Below are 7971 nucleotides of genomic sequence, written 5' to 3'. Positions count from 1 at the left end.
AGCTTTAAGCCAACTTTTTCACTCTCCTCTTTCACTTTCATCAAGAGGTTCTTTAGTTCTTCACTTTCTGCCATAAGGGTGGTGTCATCTGCATATCTGAGGTTATTGATACTTCTCCCGGCAATCTTGATTCCAGCTTGTGCTTCCACCAGCCCAGCGTTCCTCATGATGTACTCTGCACATAAGTTAAATAAGCAGGGTGACAATATACAGCCTTGACGTACTCCTTTTCCTATTTGGAACCAGTCTGTTGTTCCATGTCCAGTTCAAATTGTTGCTTCCTGACCTGCAAACAGGTTTCTCAAGAGGCCAGTCAGGTGGTCTGGTATTCCCGTCTCTTTCAGAATTTTCCACAGTTTATTGTGATCCACACAGTCAAAGGCTTTGGCATAGTCAATGAAGCAGAAATAGATGTTTTTCTGGAACTCTCTTGCTTTCTCCATGATCCAGCGGATGATGCCGATTTGATCTCTGGTGCCTCAGCCTTTTCTAAAATCTGCTTGAACATCTGGGAGTTAACGGTTCACATATTGCTGAAGCCTGGCTTGGAGAATTTTGAGCATGACTTTACTAGCGTGTGAGATGAGTGCAATTGTGCAGTAGTTTGAGCATTCTTTGGCATTGTCTTTCTTTGGGATTGGAATGAAGACTGACCTTTTCCAGTCCTGTGGCCACTGCTGAGTTTTCCAAATCTGCTGGCATATTGAGTGCAGCACTTTCACAGCATCATCTTTCAGGATTTGGAATAGCTCAACTGGAATTCCATCACCTCCACTAGCTTTGTTCGTAGTGATGCTTTCTAAGGCCCACTTGACTTCACATTCCAAGATGTCTGACTCTAGGTCAGTGATCACACCATCGTGATTATCTTGGTCATGAAGATATTTTTTGTACAGTTCTTCTGTGTATTCTTGCCACCTCTTCTTAATATCTTCTGCTTCTGTTAGGTCCATACCATGTCTGTCCTTTATCGAGCCCATCTTTTCATGAAATGTTCCCTTGGTATCTCTAATTTTCTTGAAGAGATCTCTTGTTTTTCCTATTCTGTTGTTTTCCTCTATATCTTTGCACTGATCACTGAGGAAGGCTTTCTTGTCTCTCCTTGCTATTCTTTGGAACTCTGCATTGAAATGGGGATATCTTTCCTTTTCTCCTTTGCTTTTTGTTTCTCTTTTCACAGCTATTTGTAAGGCCTCCTCAGACAGCCATTTTGCTGTTTTGCATTTCTTTTCCATGGGGATGGTCTTGGTCCCTGTCTCCTGTACAATGTCACGAACCTCCGTCCATAGTTCATCAGGCACTCTATCTATCAGATCTAGTCCCTTAAATCTATTTCTCACTTCCACTGTATAATCATAAGGGATTTGATTGAGGTCATATCTGAATGGTCTAGTGGTTTTCCCTACTTTCTTCAATTTAAGTCTGAATTTGGCAATAAGGAGTTCATGACCTGAGCCACAGTCAGCTCCTGGTCTTGTTTTTGCTAACTGTACAGAGTTTCTCCATCTTTGGCTGCAAAGAATATAATCAATCTGATTTCAGTGTTGACCATCTGGTGATGTCCATGTGTAGAGTCTTCTCTTGTGTTGTTGAAAGAGGCTATTTGCTATGACCAGTACATTCTCTTGGCAAAACTCTATTAGCCTTTGCCCTGCTTCATTCCGTGCTCCAAGGCCAAATTTGCCTGTTGCTCCAGGTGTCTCTTGACTTCCTACTGCATATCTGAGGTTATTGATATTTCTCCTGGCAATCTTGATTCCAGCTTGTGCTTCTTCCAGCCCAGCATTCCTCATGATGTACTCTGCATATAAGTTAAATAAGCAGGGTGACAATATACATCCTTGTACTAAGGACTATATAAAAACAATGTATCCTGCTTAATGACAGTTTCTCCTTCCTGAAAAACTTCTGGCTAATCCTGTAATCTTAAAATGTATATTATGGGAGCGGGTCTAGTAAGATCTTTACAACCTCCAGACATTCTTTTGATTCATTGTAATAACTAAGTAAAAGGTATATAACTCCATTTCTAACACTAGCAAGGGAGTACTCTTTCTGCCCCCTTCTGATGTCTATGTCAGAAGCTTTCTCTATCCCTTTTATATTTTAATAAAACTTTATTACACAAAAGCTCTGAGCAATCAAGCCTCATCTCTGGCCCCAGATTGAGTTCTTCTCCTCTGGAGGTCAAGAAACCCGGTGTCTTTCATGGTCCTGCAACAACTTTTCAGTACCTTGAAAAGTACAATATTATGGTACAGTAGCTGACACACAGGGGCTGGCATCTAGTGAACAGGCAAGAAGAGTTACTGACTGGAGAATGGAGAGGAGGAGGGAAGGATGGTCAACAACTGGAGACAGGGTAAGCTGCAATTTCACTCATGCCTGACACTGATGACACAGGTTCTGGTTCCTTGCTGAATTCAATTCTATCTACCCTCTTGAAAAAATGATCCATTAATGTCTGGGTAGTAGCTCTATTTTTTTTTTTCTCATCATAGTAGCACCGGATTTTATCTGAACAGCTGCTACAGCCTTCATGTACCATTCTGCATTTAGGTCCTGTGCCTCAAAAACTAACTGTGCTGGACTTCCCTGGTGGCCCAGTGGTTAAGAATTCACCTGCCAATGCAGGGAACATGGGTTCAATCCCTCATCCAGGAAGATTCCACATGCCACACGGGTCAACTAAGCCCTAGCACCACAACTACTGAGCCCGTGTGCTGCAACTACTGAAGCCCTTGCCCTGGAGCCCACACTTGGCAACAAGAGAAGCCGCCGCAATGAGAAGCCGCCGCAATGAGAAGCCTATGTGCTAAGTTGCTTCAGTCGTGTCTGACTCTGTGCGACCCCATGGACTGTTGCCCGCCTGGCTCCTCTGTCTATGGCATTCTCCAAGCAAGAATACTGGAGTGGGTTGCCATACCCTTTTCCAGGGGATCTTTCTGACCCAGCCAGGCGGGTTCTTTACCACTAGTGCCACCAATGAGAAGCTTACACACCGCAACTAGAGAATAGCCCCTGCCCGTGCACAGCAACAAAGACCCAGCACAGCCAAAAATAAATATACAAATATTTTTTTTAAAAACCTATTATTCTCTGCCTCTGGACTGCTTATTAAAAAAAAAAAAAACCACTAACAGTGCCTTCTCAAATATAAAATCCCCTTGTCATTTCTTATGTCATGAATCCTTTCAGTTCTTTGGTTACTTCTTTCTCTTATCTCCCTTCATCCTTTCTCTGGGTCTCCAATTCCAACAGATCTTCATTAGTAAGCTCCATGTTCACATCTTTGAAAGTTCAAAACTTGAAGGTTTACATATAGGGGGTTTATGTATTTAAAAAATGCTTTGATCAGAAAAGACTTAACTAAAATTTAGACAATATTCTTGGAGATTTGGAGCCTTAGGGTGCAAAAGGAAGCTAGAGAAATAAGCAGGAGCTAGTTTGCACAGAGTCTTGTGGGCAACGTTAAGAATTTTAGTATTCACTCATTCATTGATGGGCAGCCACAGAAGGGTTTTAAATAAAATTAGGAATTGCTTTGACCAGATTTGTGTTCTTAGACGATAACTCTAGCTGTCATGTGGAAGATGGTGTTTTCATTAGATTATAATTTTGGCTAAGTGTAACACAGACTCAAAATAACAATGGCATAAGTAAGGTGAAGTGTGAGCTGGAATTAGATGTTGCTCCTAAAAATCTTTAGGAACCCAGGCTCCATCTATCTTCTTCTTCTATCATCCCTACATTAATGCCCTTAACAGCATTGTCCAAGTTTGTTCTGCACCAAAGCCACATCTCAACCAGCAAGAAGGGCACCTGGAAATTCTATATGTCACTGCCATTTTGTTTCTTTAGCAAGAACCTAGTTCAATGGCCACATCCAGCTCAAGGGAGTTTGGGAAAGTGAGTTTTTTTTTCCCCTAGATGGCTCCGTGCCCAGATAAGAAGTCTATTACTTTAGAAGGAAAGGAATGGATGTTGGAAGACAACTGGCAGTTTTGCCACTGATGAATTAGAGATAGTCAAGATAGGAAATAGGGTGACTAGCATAGAGGCAACTGCAAAAGTTCAGGTGGGATATGATGGTGAGTTGGTCTAGCATAGTAAAGTAGAGACAGAAAGAAACGAAGGGATCTAGGGGCAATGGCAAGCCACTCCAGTACTCTTGCCTAGAAAATCCCATGGATGAGGAGCCTGGTAGGCTGCAGTCCGTGGGGTCGCTAAGGGTCGGACACAACTGAGCGACTTCACTTTCACTTTTCGCTTTCACACACTGGAGAAGGAAATGGCAACCCACTCCAGTGTTCTTGCCTGGAGAATCCCAGGGACAGGGGAGCCCGGTGGGCTTCCATCTATGGGGTCACGCAGAGTCAGACACGACTGAAGTGACTTAGCAGCAGCAGCAGCAGGAAATGTGTAGGGGCATAGAGTCAATAGCTTCCCTGGTGGCTCAGATAGTAAAGAATCAGCCAACAATGCAGAAAACCTGGGTTCAATCCCTGGATCAGGATGATGCCTTGGAGAAGGGAATGGCTACCCACTCCAGTATTCTTGCCTGGTAAGTTCCATGGACAGAGGAGCCATTCGGGCGACAGTCCATGAGGTCACAAAGAGTCGAACATGACTGAAGTGACAGCAGCAGCAGCATAGAATCAATAGGATTTAGGAATAAGAGTTAAAGGAGAAGGAAATGTAAAAGATAACGTTCAAGTTTCTAAAATGAACAACCAGGAAAATGATGGCATCATTAACTGAGATGGGAAAGGCTAGAAATCTATAGATTTGTGTAAGACAATCATAAATTCAGTTTTGAGATTCTTGTCAGATATTCAAGTATAAATATTATCTCAGCCAGGTGTTGGAAAACTGACCGATAGGACAAATTTGGCTCACTGTGTGTTTTTAAAAAAATTATAATTTTATTGTGATAAAATATAGGTAACAAAATTTACCGTTTTATCCTTATTTAAATATACAATTTATTGGCATTAATTAATTTCACTATGTCATGCAAACATTTCCACTCTCTATTTCCAAAGCCTTTCCATTACCCCAACAGAAACTCTGCGCATGCTAAGTTGCTTCAGTTGTATCCAACTCTTGCTACCCTATGGACTGTAGACTGCCAGGCTCCTCTGTCCATAGGATTCTCCAGGCATGAATACTGAAGTGGGTTGTCATGCTCTTCTCCAGGGGATTTTCACAGCCCAAGGATCGAAATTGAGTCTCTTGCGTCTCCTACATTGGCACGTGGATTCTTTACTACTAGCGCCATCTGGGAAGCGACAGAAACTCTGTAACCGTTAAACAATAGCTCCCCACTCCCCTTTCCCCTCAGCCCCTGGTAACTTCTAATCTACCTTCTATCTCCATAAATTTGCCTATTCTACATATTTCAAATAATTGGAACCATGCAGTATTTGTCCTTTTGTGTTCAGTTTATTTCACTTAGCATAATGTTTTCAAGGCTCACCCATGTTGTAGTATGTATCAGAACTTCATTCCCTTGTAGCATGGAGCCCTTCAGGAGCAATGTAAAACAGATTTAAAAAGTGATAACTCTGCAAACCAGCAAATAAGTGGAATGGGAAAAGAATGTAGAGTGTAGGAGAGAAGAAATAAATTCTGAATTTGAGCAATTTAAACTATTTGTATAGAATAAGCAAGGGGCTATTAAAGTGAAAGTGAAAGTGAAGTCGCTCAGTTGTGTCTGACTCTTTGCGACCCAGTGGACTGTAGCCTACCAGGCTTCTCCATCCATGGGATTCTCCAGGCAAGAATACTGGAGTGGGGTGCCATTTCCTTCTCCAGAAGGGGCTATTAAGCAGGTACAAAATGAAGGGGTGGATATTTTAACAACACTAAATGAAAACTCCATAATATTTTCAGATCATGTTTCCACATTAAAACATCTACTGAGGGAGGGAGAGGGCAAGTTTGTGCAGTCAGAACTGGGATTCCTGATACATGTTATGAATATCCCACCACAGGTATCAAAACCTAAAATACCCTGACATCTTCTCATTTTGATTAAAGAAATAGGGATTCAGTATTCCTCACAATATTTTGGCTTTGCAAAATTATCAGACCATTATAAGTAGATGTGATTCTAGGTCTTGAAATCACTTATCCTAAGCTTATTGTCTCTGAGGATAGAAAAAGTGTGCAACAGGGATAGAAAAAAGACAAAATCTTTGTTATAACTTAAGGAGATTTCATCTCTGCCCTGCTATCCTGGGTTCTAAGAGATTTAATTATGGCAGGCATTACTGGGAAGTAGAAGTGGAAAACAAAACTAAATGGACATTGAGTGTGTGTTAAGATAGTCTTCCTAGGAACGGGTGGAATCAGCCAGTACAAGATAGATTCCAGGCAGCTGGGAGATATGTGGACAGTATTTAAGGTGCAATGTATCTGCCAGTAATAAGACCGAAAAAAATAGGCATTTTTTCTGTGTCAGGGGACGTTCAACTTTAAGAGATCCAATATGTTATTCTCTTCTTTTGTGTGCTGTTTCTCAAGGACTCTCTATTCCTTATCAGTTCCTGGAAAACAGGAACGAGCAGAGCTGCACGCAGTTCTCAGGACTGAGATCATGAGAAAGGGCACCTGCTTGGATTCCTTTCAGTGACTCCCTTCAGTGACCTTTTACTTAAAGGTAGTCTATTCCATTTTGCCCCTCTTACTCAGGATATGGAATGCTTTCTGGCCCTTTAAAGACTGTTATTTGCTTGGCTTTGTTTTTGCTCAAATTTTTTACTGCCTAAAGTTGCCTTGTATGAAGATACATAAATATGCGTTTCTGCAAATAAAGTACCCTTGTTTCACTCGAGACTTGGATCCCCTGTATCCCTCTTCTTGTCAACTCCAGTCCCCAGGTCCTGGTCTACAAAGACCGTGACATTTCCCTACCGAGTTGAGTGTGGTCTTCATTTTATAATAGGAATGATAGAACTCTTCTCTATACTTTTAATGATTCTTTATAGAAGCTGTTTGGCCCCATTTCTATACTAGACCAGATCCTGAATCTCTTAAAATCTCTTCAGTAACAGATTATGAAAGATGAAGTACCTGGAGGATGATTTTATTTCAGCTTTTATGGCTAATCTTAGTAAATTTTGTCTTGATAATTCTGGATTTTTAAAATTTTCTGCTGCTGAAAATCAGGATGGATTTTTCTTCCTCGTTTTCAGAAATTATATTAATAGGGTAGCAATGTCAATTGCAAAGTTGTCACCAGCATCAGTTGTCAAGTGCTTTGAATTTCTTTTTTTAATAAAGACCTTATTTTTATTTGTTTAATTTACTTTTTTACTTTAACTGGAGGATAATTACTTTACAATATTGTGATGGTTTTTGCCATATATCAACATGAATTGGTCATAGGTATACATGTGCCTCCCTCATCCTGAAGCCCCACTCCCACCCTATCCCTCCAGGTTGTCACAGAGCACTGGCTTTGGGTGCCCTGCATCATACACAAAACTCCCACTGGCTATCTATTTTATATATGGCAATGTATATGTTTCAATGCTATTATCTCAAATCATTCCACCTTCTCCTCCCATTGAGTACAAAAGTCTGTTTTTTATGTCTCTGTCTCCTTTGCTGCCCTACACATAGGATCGTTGGTACTATCTTTCTAGTTTTGAATTTCTTAGATAAAATATTTGAAAATAAATAATATCTTATTTAACACAACCAATAAACTATCTTAAATGGAAAAAATAACAATTTCTTTGTAAAGCTGAATAATATTTCATTGTATGTACATACCACATTTTGTTTATCCATTCACCTGTTGATAAACACTTAGATTGTTTCCACTTTTTGTCTATTCTGCGTAATGCTATAATAACTTTGGCATACAAGTATCTGTTTGAGTCCCTGTTTCCAGTTCCTTTGGGTATTATACCTGAGCATGGAATTGCTGGGTCAAATAGTAATTCTATGTTTAACTTTCTG

At 40.6% G+C, this 7971-nt stretch overlaps 1 pseudogene; it reads left to right on the top strand.

Moving 5' to 3' along the window:
- Positions 1-5417: 5417 nt before the first annotated feature.
- On the top strand, positions 5418-6408 carry LOC129563864 (tripartite motif-containing protein 60-like; annotated as a pseudogene).
- The last annotated feature ends 1563 nt before the right edge of the window (positions 6409-7971 follow it).

Source organism: Moschus berezovskii, chromosome X (genome assembly GCF_049115385.1).
Source record: "Moschus berezovskii isolate FMDL1 chromosome X, NW_MosBer_1.0, whole genome shotgun sequence".
Taxonomy (NCBI): Eukaryota; Metazoa; Chordata; class Mammalia; order Artiodactyla; family Moschidae; genus Moschus; species Moschus berezovskii.
The sequence above is the reverse complement of the archived record's forward strand: the minus strand, read 5'-3'. Positions and strand labels throughout refer to the sequence as shown.